Genomic DNA, 16152 nt, shown 5'->3' on the forward strand with positions numbered 1-16152 from the left:
TAGGTGTATTTGTTGCGGAGACTTGCCTAGGACATACATTCCTGAAATGTCCTAGCTCGTTGCATTCATAGCATCTAAGATCTGCATTTTGAGCTCCATTTGCTGAAGCTGCAACTATTGGATGAGTTTGGTGAACTGGGTGAACTTGCCTTTGGTTCCACATCATAGAACGTCCTCTCCTTCTAGCATTCCTTAAATTTCCATTTCGTACCCTTTGAGAGTTTGACATCTCTTTAGCTAAGGGTTTAGATCTTAAAAGAGCATCTTGCAAATTTACAGGCCTCATGGCTTCTAGACGTGTATTTAAAGGACCATTTAGCCCTTGGCAGAAACGGGCTACTTGTTGATCGCGGTCATTGGCGGAGCAGAGCGCCTAAGAGTTACAAATTTGGAGTAGTATTCTTCCACTGTAAGATGAAGCTGACGTAAGTTGAAGAATTCATTCATCTTAGGGGATTCGTGTGCAGGTGGAAGATAACGTCCTTTGACATCATACTTAATGTCTTCCCAAGTTTGAGTGTTTTGAGCTACTTGATTATCTTTGCAGTGTTGTTTCCACCAAAGCTTGGCATCCCCCGTGAGACGAAACATAGCCAACATTGCTTGGTTATCGGGAGTAGTACCAGCAGCAAAAAAATAATCCTCCATCTCTTCGAGCCACACTTCTGGATCGCGCTCAACTAGGGCTCCTTCCCCTTTGAAAGAGGGAAGTTTAGCTTTCTTGAGAAGTAGCTTTTTCTCTTGAAGAGATGTGTACACCGCACTTTGTGCAATATAGATTAAGTGAAACTTTATTGGCTACTCTAACTTTAATCCACTTTAAGGCAAGACATGATCAGACAATAATACAAACAAAAGATAATATCAATCCAAAATTTATTTATATACACATTATTTGCTACCAAGGTTGGTAGTCTTTAGGTACAAGGATTGTAATGTCTCTATATTTTGAGTTTAGTGACTACAAAAGGATAGGCTAAAGGATCAAAATAATAAGTTTCCTTTGACCCTTGAAAGCTACGAGATACACATATGGATCGAATCCTACCACCATGGATAACTTTTGTAACTTGTTTATAGACCCATTGAGTCTGAGATATCTTTCCTCCTCCCAAGGTAATGGTAGCATCCGGATTCTTAGTACCAATGAAAAGATAAACTTCGATGACTTTTAACTCCTCTGCCCATCGAAGTTTCTTGAGGTTGGTATCCATGCACCATATCTTGTCAGCATCAATGGTATAGATTCCTCCAGATGGACTCCAGTTGATGTCCCATCCTCTATGCACCCTTGGGATAGGTGGTGCAAATACCCTATCCAAAATCATCATCACCATTTTTTGAAACTGATAATTTGGTGATTGGCATGCATTTTCAAACATGATGGTGAACACCTGGAATTTCTGGTAGGCTGAATGAACATTTTCCTGTACCAGGAAAGTTCAGTCTTCAATACCATATAAAAACTCAAATTTTTTTTTCTAGGTTCTTCTATTATTTCAAACATTCGCATCCTTCAATCTCCAAACATCAATCTAAAAATCTCCCCAAGCTTTAACCTAGGCTTTGATACCAGTGTGAGGTCCCTGCCCCTTTTTGAGAGGAGCGGAGTACCTTTGATAGGTCTCCAATCCTGAAAAAGAAAAACCAACGGACATTGCCTTAGCTACTATGTAGCCACGGGCATGAACCGTTAGTGAAGGATTGGTCCTATCTCGCTATGGCGGAGCGTGACCACCATAACCCTTTCTAAAAACTATCTATAATCAATTATACCTAAAAGTATAAATCTTAGAGTGACCAACCTGTGCGCTTTTTTCTCCATGTTTCAGAAGCACAGCCGCCAAGGTTTGTCTTTTTAAGATTTATGACTTTAAAAAAAAACAATTTCTAGCGTTGGAAAGTTACCCGAATCATCGGGTCCACCCGTCCATAGAATGATACCGTCGGGGTATCATTCTCCCACTTTCCACACCACACTCACCCTTCTTTTGTTATCTAATTACTACCACACTGTTTAAACATACATGTTCCTTTACTTTATTTATGATACTAGTTTGTTAAAATAGCCCTTCAAACAGTATTACAAACAATAGTCAAACAAGAAGTCTTCCAATTTTAAACCAACAACCCTTGGATTAGGTTCACTCAAGAATCTCTAATGGCGCTATTATGTCCGATCGGTATATACATTATTTATAAAAACCCTTGTCCTCATGAGCGTCCCATACCGCTCGACAAGTACTCGTTGTGCTAATCTGGACGTACTCCCGTCACAACAACAACGATGCCAATCTGGGCGTCATCCTCACGCCATGGCAAAACAAAACAGTAGTATCCAGCTAGGCTAATCTGGGTGTACTCCCACCACAGCATCAGCGGTGCCATCCTGGGCGTCATCTCACGCCTTGGCAACTACCACATAATACCAACGCTAATAAGTAGAGAGACCTGAGAGAAACCCTACCGAAGGTTTTGGACAAACATTCTTTCCTATAGCAACCAATTTAACCAAACAATCGTTCCTACTTGTCAAATATATGCCGAGTTTCTTGGGGTTAAGCCCTGTGGTTTCGGACCGTGTTTTCTTTTCATAAGTTAAATAATATATTCCTATGGTCTCGCATATGCTCCGATTGGTCCGATTGGTGGAGACATAGCATGTTCTGCAAGAGTTCTCCCGTTGCTTGTACCGGCTTCATGATCATTAGCGCCTTGTGTTCGAGCACGCTTTGGAGCCATTTTTTTGTACTACACTTATTAGTCCACTAGATGTTTTTCTCTCTTAGTGGTTTGTGGACGCCTTCTCTCCAAGAGAAGTGGCAGCACTTCGTGAGCGCTATAGAGGCAATCTCTATGTCTAAAGTGTGAGCATGGATGCTCTATTTATAGCAGAAAAGAAAACGTCCACCTTTTTTTTCAAAAATAAAAAAATAAAAAAAAAATATTTTTTCCCAAAAATCATACCCGCGTTTTTGGTACCCTTGTGGTACCCATCAGCTTGACCACTTTGTCATTATCATCAAAAGATAAGGCCACACAGCCCCCCCTCATTAAGATTAGTCAAGACGAGCCTCTCCTTTTCATGTGACAGTGTGTCCCACTTTGTCCCCTCCTATGTGAGTCCAGGTGAGTCCACGTGCCTTCTTTTGTCATCCCTGTGTATTCTTTTGTCTTTATAATTATTTTATTTATTTCCTGAATGATAATTTACTTTACATTTTTAAGTTAAAATTTACAGTCTTATATTAACTATATGGTAGTAAAAGAAAATTCTACAATCAGTAAATAAGTCTTGCAATAAGTTAGTTATTGATTCATATAGCCATAATTTTGTAGCGTAAATTTTAATTTCTAGGTTTTCTCAACCTACGATTCATAATTTGAACTCGAATATCTTAAATAATGAGTGATGGTTAAAAAAATTCAAATACGTAATAGAACTTGTGTGAAATTCGAAAGTAGAGACCTCCAACAGCAATGGGAGCACTCAATTCGGAAAACTTGGAAGACAAAGCTATAAAAATAAATCATTTGAGATTATTTATCAGTAAAGTTGTCAAGAAGCACACTATCTTTAGATCTCAAGAAAAGCATAAGAAAACAACAGATAGAAATCAACGTGATCTGAAAAGTTGTGTTTGTCTACTTGTTTGCAGTTGCCCATGTCTACTTGTTCACGACAATTATCACCCATGTCTACTTGTTTCCCTACACCATTTAGGCCATCCTTGTTTGGTCAAATACATGTTCACTTTCTTGTTTCTCATGCGTCTAGGCTAGCCTTAAATACCCGTGTCTATCTACTTGTTTGAGGTTGCCCATGTCCTTGTTTAGTCAAAGATGTTGTTGGGAAAACAAGAACAAAGGGGACCTCTATAACAATGTCTCCCCATAGCGCTCAAGACAAAAATTCAGCACTACAAAATGTACCAAAGGAACTTTCACAACATCACAACATAAAGGTAAGTGATCGCTTGGGAATTTACAAGCACACTCGCACCTAGAAGGCGACCATCAAAAGTAGGAAGCACTTGTCCTAGCATGGCCTTATAGCACACATCAACCAATGCATTTGAGGAAAAAATCTTCCACACTTCACCAAATGAATCCTCAAAAACACAATTTTGAAGTGTATACATGCCACAAAACAAGCGTACACTAAACTGCCCGTGGGCGGCCATATCCTATACCCTTTGGGAAATAGACTATCCTAAACCACAACTCCAAAGGAATGATTTCAAGCCTCAAAAGTTCTCTTTTCTAGAACAAAAGTTTTGAAGACCACAAGTTTCAAATATATGCACCTCTTTGTGTAAAATTGGCACGAACAGCAAGTTGTCATGGCTTGACTAGACATAGAAAGGGCTAGTCGAGGGAAAAAAAAACTGCATTAAAAAGCATGAAGAAGGCACAACGAGAAAAAATCTACAATTTTTTAATATTTGGATTAACTTTTTTATGTTTGTACATGAGGTTAAGCCCTTACATGCACTCAAGGCAACCCAATAGTTGGCACTACACTAGCGACTTGCATTGCATGCACATGTGCTTGCTAAATCAAGCTAAAAATCACACAAAAAAGAAATCCCCATGCACCCTTTTGACATTGCACACGTCATGTCCATATGTAAAAATTTACAAAAGATGGGGTGTCCAAAATGCGTGCAACATAATTTACCACATCCCAACCTGCTAGTTCATTCATGATCATCAGTAAAAAAGAGAACCTATAAACCAGATGATGAAGCTTTCATTTCATCTTTGTAATCAGCCACACAATCAAAAAATCTTCAAATGAAGACTCATCCTCAACCAAAATCATCAATTTTGCTACATACTTCTTCAACCTGTAGCCATTCACACGTGCTTTGTGTAGGGTACCATCCAAGTTAGCAAGCTTATATGTTCCATTTGGAAACCTGTTTAATTATCAAGCTTGCTATTGTAACGAAGAACCATGTCACCCTTTTGGATGTCTTTGTCTTTCACCTTCTCATTTTCCTAATTTGGTTGCACCTATTCATAATGCTCAAAAGCAAGCAAACTGTCCAATTGTGCACATGAAAATAAAAAAGGCTCTCTTTGAGTGCATCATGAGGCACATCTTCACGCTTTAACATCAGCCTCAAAGCTGGTATCTCCACCTCAATAGGAAGCAAAGCCTCTTTGCCAAAAACTAGGTCTGGAAGGGAGAAAAACCACTACCTGATTTGATGGTACTCCTGTAAGCCCATAGAGGACAAGGTAGCTCTAAATCCCAAGTCTTCACATTATGTTTTTTCGGCATCTTTATGAGCTCTCCATTAAACCTCTCATTCATTCCATGAAATTGGGGATAATAGAGAGTACTAAACAATTCTTCTATGATTTGTGGTTTTTTAATTGCTCAAGAAATGTTTCTCGAAATTTGGGATTCCTCCCAAAAGGTATGTGCTGCTTGGTGATGCCTTGTATATGAAAGGGGTTGATCTTGTGATGAGAAGGGTGCCATGGAAATAAAAAATTTATAGTATTTTAGAGGAGAATCATGAGGGTTCTTGTGGTGGTCATTATGCTTCAAAGATCACTTTGCATAAAATTGTGCAAGATGGATATATGTGACCAAAGCATGGCAGCTAGGATTCTCAAATCAGAAGTTAGATGCACCATTATGGCATATGATGTGTTTGAAAAGTGGGGTATTGATGAAATATGTCCTCCACTTATGAAAACTAGAGGCAAATGCTACATACTTACCGTTGTTGACTATCTATCCAAGTGGGCCGAAGCCAAAGCTGTTAAGCAAATCACAAGTAAAGATGTTTTCCAATTTGCATATGAAGATATTTGCAAAAATTTGGCATGCCAGTGGAGCTACTATCTGAAAAGGTTCTAGGTTTTAGGGGAGAGCTAGTGGATTATCTATGTGAGAAGCTTCATGTGCACTGTTTTTGTTCTAATGAATCAAGAAAGCTAAGAGTCAAACTCAGAAAGCAACTCAGACGAGTTCCATGCTCACTCTAGAAAGCCTTACAATATTTTCAAGATTTATTGACCTACAAAGCAAAAAGGTAATGACAATAGCACTATCAAGAACCAATGAACATTTACTGACAATAAAAAAAAGAGCAAGTAAGGTAACCACAAATCATAGAAGAATTGATCTGTGTTCTAATGAATCAAGAAAGCTAAGAGTCAAACTCAGAAACAACTCAAAAGATTTCCATGCTCACTCTAGAAAAGCTTACAATATTTTCAAGATTTATCGACCTACGAAGCAAAAAGGTAATGATAATAGCACTGTCAAGAATCAATTGGTTGAAAGTCCTACATCTTTGTAGATAGAGACTTTTTATGTTCACAATGACATTAAAACAACATAGAGAAGACCTAAATCATGTTCAAATGAATCAAGACAAGTGAGGAGTTAGAAAAAACACAACAATATCATTGTTGAGTATCAATTAGTAATAGATCCCCACATCTTTGCAAACAGGAACTGCTACCTACTCAATGTCAAATTTCAAATTAATTGAAGAGACAACAAAAAGACTTGAATTACTTTCAAATGAATGAAGGAACTAACAAAACACAATAAGCACTGGCAAGTGTGTCACATTAACATTATGATACTAATATTACTTCTCAAGATTGTAGAGGCTTCTTAACTAAAACAAAACTAGAGAACACACAATAACAACGCCATCAAGAATTCATTTAAGTCTAGACATAAATCTCTCTAATTTTAAATCAAGAGAAGTCTAAGAAGATGAACAAAAATCTGAAGTCAATAGAGGCTCTTGAAGTGCATGAAGGGGTACTTCTTAAACTATACAGCTGCAACTTGCCTCACACCACCCAAATCCTGAAATAATTCCACCTTTGTGAGAGCAACTTGGTGTATGAACTCATGTGCATGGAAATCAAAACCCAGAACCTACAAGAAGATGAAGTACACATGCTTACAAGGAGTATAAGTAAGCTTTTTGCCTCTCTCTTCTGGAAGTCCTTACATGTACATCTTGAGAAATCTGAAATTGTCGCAGAGTATGTGAACCCTTTCAAAGTTGAACCCTCCGTGCTGACATAAATAACATGTGTCCATTGCACATCACAACCAATTCTTTAACCAATTATGTTGCCATGATTCTGCTCAAGTCCATTCAGCTTTGAAAATATTTAGTCAATTTTCCTCTCCACTTCACAACCTTACCATATCTATATTTTGGACAAAATGCACTTGGAACACTGTGTGAAATATGCGACCCATCTGTACCTTGTGTAGCACGTCCTTTGTCTTCAAAAACATATCCATTGTCTTGCAGCTATTTAGCTTCATGCTCCAACAAGTTGTGTGCCTTCATCCACTACCCACACCCCATGCGCCAGACTAGGAGGATAAAAAATCATGCCGTGGATTCTCCATTTGTGCAACGTGCTTGTGTTACAAAACCACAAAAATCCTTTTGTAAGTCCATCAAGGTTATTATTGGATGATGGATACTTTTGGCGACCCCAAAAGCATGGAGATGGGACTCCTATTCTAGTTTTTAACAAGCCCATCATTGAAATACCTACCACACCTCTGCCCTCACTTCCAACCTACCCAAAACATGTAACTTTTTGTTGTGTTGTAGTCCTTCGTATTGCCCACTTAGTTTTTGGACTGTGAGACTCTGGCCATATCTTTCCACCTTGTAGAGTTGAGGATGCTAGTAAGCTATTTACAACAATAGGTTCAATGATAGTAACAATTTCAAGTATATGATTGTCATCATCAAAAGTACGACATCAACAACAACAAGCAATGGACACTTTTTTTAAACACTTTTCTCTCTTAGAGTTTCTTTGTGTATCTCCAGGCTGTTTAATCCCATTTCATGCATTGAAGATTTAGTAGAGTCAAGCAAATTTTTTGAAGCAGGAGCAGTTGATCATTGACTGAGAAACGTGTCTGCTAAATCTTTTAGTCTCGGGACATGTGATGTATGCACACCTTTCAAATAAGCATGTATCTCACACTTTGTCGAATAGCCATTGTCATGTCTACGCCAGCTACTTCATACAAATTGATATGGTCTTTTGATGCATGCATGCTAGCATGCTTCATCTCTAAGAGATTTGTGGTAGAATAAACATCCCCATCTCATCCAGTGTCACAAATCTTCCTCACCAATGTAAGACTCTTATTTCCCACCATGCCAACCATGTTTCCAAGCAAGAAATCTCTCCTTCTATAGCATGGATAGCTGTCCAAAATCAATGTAGCTCTCCTTTGCAAATAATGGAATCATTCTCTGTTGGTGCATCCCTCCACGTCCTAAAAATTATTTTATACTCTTCTCAAGACAAGGGACAAATGCATTTAATCGTATGCCGGATCATTGACTGCTCCCAGTGAAAGCCACAAGATCTCTCTTTGTCTTTCATCATCTTTTTAGCACCTGCAAAGTAAACCATTCTAATGGCTAGCCAAATACCATTGGACTCATCTGCCATGAATCCCTTGAACTTAGGCTTGCCAAATCCTTGACTCTTCACCATTGCATTCAACATTTCCCAAAATTCAATCTGTGCATGTTTGTTTTCTATTGTAAACTCAAAAGTTTCTATTGTCATGAGTTCTTTCAAAAAGGGATAATACACATGCATTGACATTGTAGGCCAGCCTTGAACTCTATGTATGTGATTGAAGTGAATCCACAAATCTTTTAGATTTCCACCTAGACAAATTCTTCTCACCAAGTCAACTCCACTACCTAGACCTATAATTGACATTTTAAATATGTGTGGGTGTTGTTGACTCCCTAAGTGACCTGGAAATAACATGTTGTGAATAAATTGATATCTAGATTTCATTATAAGATCTAGAACATCCTCCAAACCTTTAGAGGTCATGTTCTTAGATTTTTTAGCAAGCTCTAGGATCCTTTCAGTCCTTCGTTTATTTGATAGAGCAGTTAATGTCTCCAAGAACTCTGCAATTTATTTGTCATTAATCATGTTTGCTTCATTGTTTTCTTTTGCCATGAGCTATTTCATAATGAAGTCATGATCTATCATTCACTCAAGTTGTTTTGATGTGGTGAATCGATCAAAAGAAGACCTATTTTGTAGAGCAGCATCTACTCGTTCCTCTGCTCGTCTACTTTTTCCACCTACACATAAATGCTTGTGTGCACCCAAATGTATTGCACACCTTGTGCACTTATACTTTTCTCTAGGTAAGTAGTAGGTAATAGTAGGGCATGAAGCCACACAGATAGTCATCTGATAGCAATGCACACACGACAACAGATTGTAGTCTGGTACAATGAATCCTTTTGGAAAACACTTTGAAAGTTGACCATTCCATTGGGTCTCATTATGAGTATTGGTTTGTAAGAAAAAAGAATAGTCAACATTGATGCAGTGAAGATGGCTTAAACATCTGCTAAACCTGACAAACCCCTGAAAATAATCACTACTGCATGTAACATACTCAGTCCACACATGATTTTCATATCTCTGATCCATTCCAGTCATCCTCTTTGAGTGATATGAAGGTGGTAGTTCAAATGCAATATAGCCATTGTAGTGTGTTGGAATATCCACAACTTTTAGGATCTTTGTTGCTTGTTGAAGAGCTATATACAAGCTGCTTTGAGAAGGCATATTTTTAATCATGTCCATCACACAAAAATGGTTTTCTTATCCATCTTCTAAAGTTATTAGATTTACTTTGCTTCTTGTTTGATCAAGAACAATGTCGATGCATTCACGCACCTTGTAAATTTGAAACATATTCTTGTAATGGAAATGGCCTATGAACTTTGAGAATAGCAGAATGAAGAGAATTAGAGTGAGCATTTTTGTAGGATTACTTTGAGAACATATAGGGTGAACTTAATTGATAGTAGCAACATGAACATAGTACTTAGTTAACTTGGCATGAACAATACTTTTGCAAGAGAGAGTATATTAGAGAACATGACAATAGTTGAGGACCGGATCTACTTGGAGCTAGTCCCCCCTCCAAAAGGCATTTGTATTATAGATTCTCCCATCAAGAGAGACTTGGGACAATACAATCTTTCTGTTCCTTGTGACCTCGGTGATGCTATGAAGATGGAAAGCTTGATGCATCATGAGCATAACATAAACTTTGCAAAAAGAATTAACTATCCCAAGGCCTCAAACACCTTTGAAGGTGGAGAGAGCTAGCGGACAATGAGGGTATGGAAGAGGAAGAAGAATCATCCATACGAGAAAGAAATAGTTCCTCACTTATCATCACTCTTCTTGCTTAGCATAACATAATAGAATAGTAATGAAGATGAAGAAGATGGAAAGCTTAAGCATTGAAGCATGGCTCTTGGTTGATTTGCATTCCATAGCCAAGAGTGTTGGTGTAGGCTCTCAACTTCTCCACAAGCTTGGAGAAGAAGATGGAGCTCTTGCACTTTGCACTCTACACAATGAGAGAATGTGTGTGTGTGTGTGGGAGAGTATACCCCCCCTCTCGTGCTTGGTCTACACCTCTCTCTCTCTCTCTCTCTCTCTCTCTCTCTCTCTCTCTCAACCCTAGCTTTCTACGCAGGCAAAGCTCCCCCCAACATCCTCCCCAGCCCCCCCCTGAGCAAGGGGCTGCCCTTCGGGAGGCGTTAAGACTCAGATTAGACCCCCCCCCCCCCCCCCCCCCCCCCCCCCCCGCCCCCCCCCAACATACTAAACTAACCCCACAATGCTGCGAGATTTTCTGTACACCCATCATCACTCGCCCAACAGCCCAAGCCGGTCTGTGAGAGTCAAGAATTCTCTGTACACCCTGGTTGGCATGTGACAGTCACGAAGTCACAGTTCCCTGACAATCAAGAAGTTTGACCCTCGTCGGCCTGCGACAGTCAAGTATCAATCAACATTTCCTGCGACCCTCACATGAGCATTTGATGAGCATTTGTTGCCGACAGCCAAGAAGTCAAAGATCAAGAAGTAGAAGCAGCCGTGTCAAATCTTGATTTGATTTGAGCATTTGCTGTGATAGTCAAATAGAAGGTCCTCAAATCTGTTTGGCCCTACAAATATGTTCGGCCTGAGAGAGTAGTTGACAGCATTTGCTGTTTTGGGCAAGTGCACTAGAGTCTATTTGGCCTGCGAGACAGTTGAGAAGTCGATAGTCTGTGTGAAGATTTGAGACATTTGGAGAGCATGTTCGCACCAAAGCCACCTTCAACAAGTGAGAAGATGACGACCAATAGCCCAAAAACACCAGGGAGAGCACGGGCTAGCTTTGCCGCTGTTCTAGAAGCTCCGAGCAAAACAGATTGCATCGGACAATTGCAAGCTGCCCTTGACATAGTCATGGAAGAAAACCACGACCTCAAAGTGCACCTTAGCATGCTCGAGGCACGATTTGATTCCATGGCCGTAATCACAACAGACAAGGTGAAGAAGTCAAAGAAAAAGTCACTCAAGCTCACACAATCGCACTCGCCAAAGTGGAAACTTGCATGAAGACAGAACTGCGAGAACGTTGTGAGCGGGATGAAAACACACACAGCGCCTCTATAACGACCCGACACACACTCTTGGGAAGATACACACACACACTATGGGGCACCACTCGGCTTAAACAACACACCTGGCCGAGACAGGGAACACACCTCTGGAGTGAGAGGAGAGAAACTATTCACTTGTCCACTCCACACACACACACACACACACACACACACACACACACACACCCAAAAAACTCAGCTCAAAAGAGGAGAATTTCTGATGTTTAGATACAAATGATATTGGTCCAACACCAATGGGACAAACAGCTCACACAATATGGGTAAAAGATACCAGATACAATCACAAATTGGAGAAGAAGCTTCACTCACCGGAGAAGATTACACAGAAAAACAGCAAAAAAAGAGTGAGGAATTTGGCAAAATGGACAGCGCCATCGCGTCCGGAACGGCCCAAAACTCCAGTCTACAATGTCAAAGTGCTCAAATCCGACCTCGGATGAGCAGTTTACGGCCAAAACAGGCTCCAAAATGAGCAAAAACACACCTGCGGCTGTTCCTCCTCTCTTCTCCACGTTTTTTCTGGTCTTCTCTCTCAGTTTTTTCAGTTCCCACACTTAGCTTTATTAGTTGGGCACCCTTGGCCTTTTAGATGACCTCAAACGGACCCCGAACAGGCCAACAACTGACCTTCAGTGCATAGTTGTCACCTTTTTGCATCATTTGCACACCTGGCACTCAGCTTTTTCCAATAATGCATCTCGCCACCACGTGAAGTGGCCCCAAAAAGTGGTCCTAATGATGACCTTTATGCATAACTCTCACAAGAAAACACCCACGTTGTGTCCGTCCTCATCCGCGTGCAAATATTGACCTCGTTCGCCCTCCTGACGCCACTAGATGCCATCTGACGCACCTGCTGACCTCACGTCGTCGGCCCGCGGATAGCTTCCTCGAGAAGTTTTACACGCTATAAACTCCTCATTATTGTAGAAAAACACAGTAGTACTGGTAATAGTGAAAATCGATGCACTATGTACACCCTGTCCTACCTGTACACATGTGGGCCCCACATAACCACCTGGCTCTGAAAAATGGGCAATTCTTTATTTGATGCACCATGCATGTATATGTACATATGCGCAATCCCTTGCTCCAAAAAACTCCTGACATAATTTGCCCATCCCCTAGCCTGCTAGATCATTCATGATCAGCAGCAGCAAAGAGCGATATGAGACTCGCCGCATCACATGTCTCCTCATCCTTCACCAACATTGCTTGCTCCACAGACAGTTCATCTTGCTCCACCATCATCAATCTAGCATGATACAATTTAAGACGCAATCCATTTACCCTTGACTTATGTAGAACACCATCCAGGTTAGCCAGCTGATATGTGCCATTTGGAAAACACTCTACTACCTTGAAAGGGCCTTCCCACTTAATTTGAAACTTCTTTTGGAAGGTGTTGTCCAGCTTACTGTTGTAGCGCAAAACCAAGTCATGTTTCTTGATACCCGTACTTTTGACCTTTTCATTTATCTTTGTCAAAGCCTTATCCTGCATCTGCCCATAGTGCTTCAAAGCGCTCATCCTATCCAACTGGACCTCTTGTAACTGCAAGAGCCTCTCTTTGAATGCATCACTAGGCGGCCCAAGCAACTTCTCTAACATCTTGACCGTAGGCAACTCTACCTCCACAGGCAATAGTGCTTCCTTTCCATACACCAAATGAAATGGAGTAAACCCTGTACCTGTCTTCACCGAAGTACGGTAAGCCCATAATGCACTAGGCAATTCCAAATCCCAATTCTTTCCTTGGTGCTCTGTCACTTTCGAAAGAATCTGTACCAACTCACCATTGAATCTTTCATTCAAGCCATTACACTGCGGGTAATAAGGAGTGGTATGCTGGTGCCTAATCTTCATCTTTGCACATAAAAAATCTAGCAGTTTAGCTCTAAAGCCAGGCCCCTTATCTGAAAGTAACTCCAGTGGCACCCCAAACTTGCAACATATTTCATCATACACAAATTTTGCCACATCCTTTGCAGTGATCTGTTTTACTGCTATAGCCTCTGCCCATCTAGAGAGATAGTCCACTGCCGTCAAAATATAGCTTTTGCCCCTGCTTGTGATAGGTAACGGGCCTATTGCATCAATCCCCCACTTTTCAAACACATCAAACGCCATAATGGTTTTTCGTAGCTCTGGCTTCAACACTCTCTTCCCAAATGCTTGACACCTATTGCAAGACCTACACCAATGGTGAACATCCTTGTGCAAACTAGGCCATACATACCCCTCTTGCAAAATCTTATGCAAGGTGATCTTTAGAGCAAAATGACCACCACATGCGCCTTCGTGATTCTCTTCCAACACTCTGTAAAGCTCCTCCCGCCAAGGTACACGTCTCAACACGAGATCAGCCCCTTTCATGTATAAGACATCACCAATCAATTTGTACCTGTATGCTCTACGCACAAAGCCATACTTCTTAGACTTCTGAATCTCCTTTGGAATGATTCCTGTTAGCAAAAACTCCTCTTCTTGAGCCAAACTTTCCCGACCATGATAAAGAGGTAAATTGGTCCTCAACACGAATAGCTCCCCAATCATGCCTTGAGCTGCTTCATGTGCCTCTCCATTTAGAGCACGTTCAATATGTCTGATGCTCCATGCTTCAAACTTTTTCAACAGACCTTTAATTCTGAAACACATTTCCTTCAATGCGGTGTTCTTGCTCTTCCACACACCCAGCACTTGCTTCACAACTAACAAGGCATCACCTTTTATGCTCAACCTTCGAACCCCATGCTTCAAACAAATGTGTAATCTGGCTTCCAATGTAGCATATTCAGCCTCATTGTTACTATGCGCATCCAATTTGAACCCTCTCTTGCATACTAGCTTCCCCTCTGGATCATAAAGTGCTATACCCCCTGAAGCTGCATCGTGGCTCTTTCTGTATGAACCATCAAAGAACAACACATGTGCATTGCTGATCTGTGGCACTTCTTCAACTACCTTTCTCACCACCTCTTCCTTAACAATAAGGGGATTCTCCTTGTAGGTCAACAAATCAGCTAGGGTAGCCCTTGTACTATCTTCCACTAGAAAAGAGAACTCAAACTCTTGCAGCTCAATTACCCATTTCTTCACCACATTTGACATGTTAATACCATTAATTAACTGTGGCAAAAGGCATAACTCGTCAAGAAAACAAAAGGCCGTGGTAGCAAGTAATGACGAAATCGTCGACAAGCAAATATTACACTGGCCATCACTAGCTCTACTTCCGATAACTTTCTCTCCGCTACCAACTTCACTCGGCTTGCACAATACACTGGCCTCATATAATGGCTGCCCTTCCCCTTTTGCAATAGCATGGCTCCAATGGCATCATCCCCTACAGATGGATTTACATAAAAAACTTTCTCCCAATCAGGAGCCTGCATGGCTGACAACCCCCCTAACACCTCTTTCACCTCTTGAAACACTTCTTCACACTTGTCATCCCATTGCAATGGATCATGCTTTGCCCCTTGCTGTAATGGATAAAGAAGCTGCGAAGACAATGGAATAAACCGTGCCATGTACTTCACTTTGTGTATAAAGGTTGCCAATTGCTTCGTACTCATAGGTGATGGAAGAAGAATAATAGACTTCACCTTATCTGGATCAGCCTCAATGCCATTTTCTGACACCATATGGCCCAATAACTTCACCCTTGGCTGTGCTAGATGACATTTCTTTGGATTTAGTTGTCCTCCACATTCATCATATCGAGCCAATACCATCTGCAGCTTCTCATGGTGTTCAGCCCTACTGCTATAAACACAGAAGTCATCCATAAAAGCCTTAACACAACTACCAATGAATGGTTCCAGCACCCAATTTGCTCTTTCTTGATAGAAAGATGGTCCATTTGACAACCCAAACGGCAACACTGTGTAGCAATAGCAGCCCCATGGCGTAATAAATGTTGTCTTTGTGCGGTCTTTAAGAGCAATCTTCAATTGAAAATAGCCTGAAAAACCATCACACACACTGTACCTCTCATAACCTGCCACTGAATCCAAGATCTGATCGATGAATGGAAGAGGATATGGGTTCTTCTTAGTGGCTGCGTTTAAGGGTTTAAAATCTACACAAATTCTCCACTTCCCATCCTTCTTTGGACTGACTACTACTGGACTCACCCATTCTATGGTCTCCACTGGAACTATGAACCCTGCCTTCAATAACTTGTCCACCTCTACCCGCAAGGCTTCCATTTGCTCTTGACCCATCCTTCTTAGCCTTTGCCGCACTGGCTTAGCACCTTCTTTCAGCTCTATATGCATCTCTTCACCCTTGAACCCTCTGATCTCTTCATATGAAGTAATGAACAAATCAGGAAAACTAGCCAGCATATGCAAATATATATCCTTCTCCATAGCTGAGAGGTCTCCACTAATCATTTGCGTCATTAATTCCTGCTTCTTTGACAACTCAACTTTGGTTTGCATCAGCCCTTCAATCACTTCATAAGGCCCTTCACTTTCATCTTCAACTTCCTTCGCAAATGCGACTAAACCACACTCCTGGATTTCTTTATCCATCAAAAGAAATGCAACATCAGCATCCTCATCACTGCTGGTAGTGCTATCACTGTCCTCATCTGTCACCGTGG

The sequence above is a fragment of the Adiantum capillus-veneris genome, chromosome 23, assembly GCF_014529385.1.
Source record: "Adiantum capillus-veneris isolate H3 chromosome 23, ASM1452938v2, whole genome shotgun sequence".
Taxonomy (NCBI): domain Eukaryota; kingdom Viridiplantae; phylum Streptophyta; class Polypodiopsida; order Polypodiales; family Pteridaceae; genus Adiantum; species Adiantum capillus-veneris.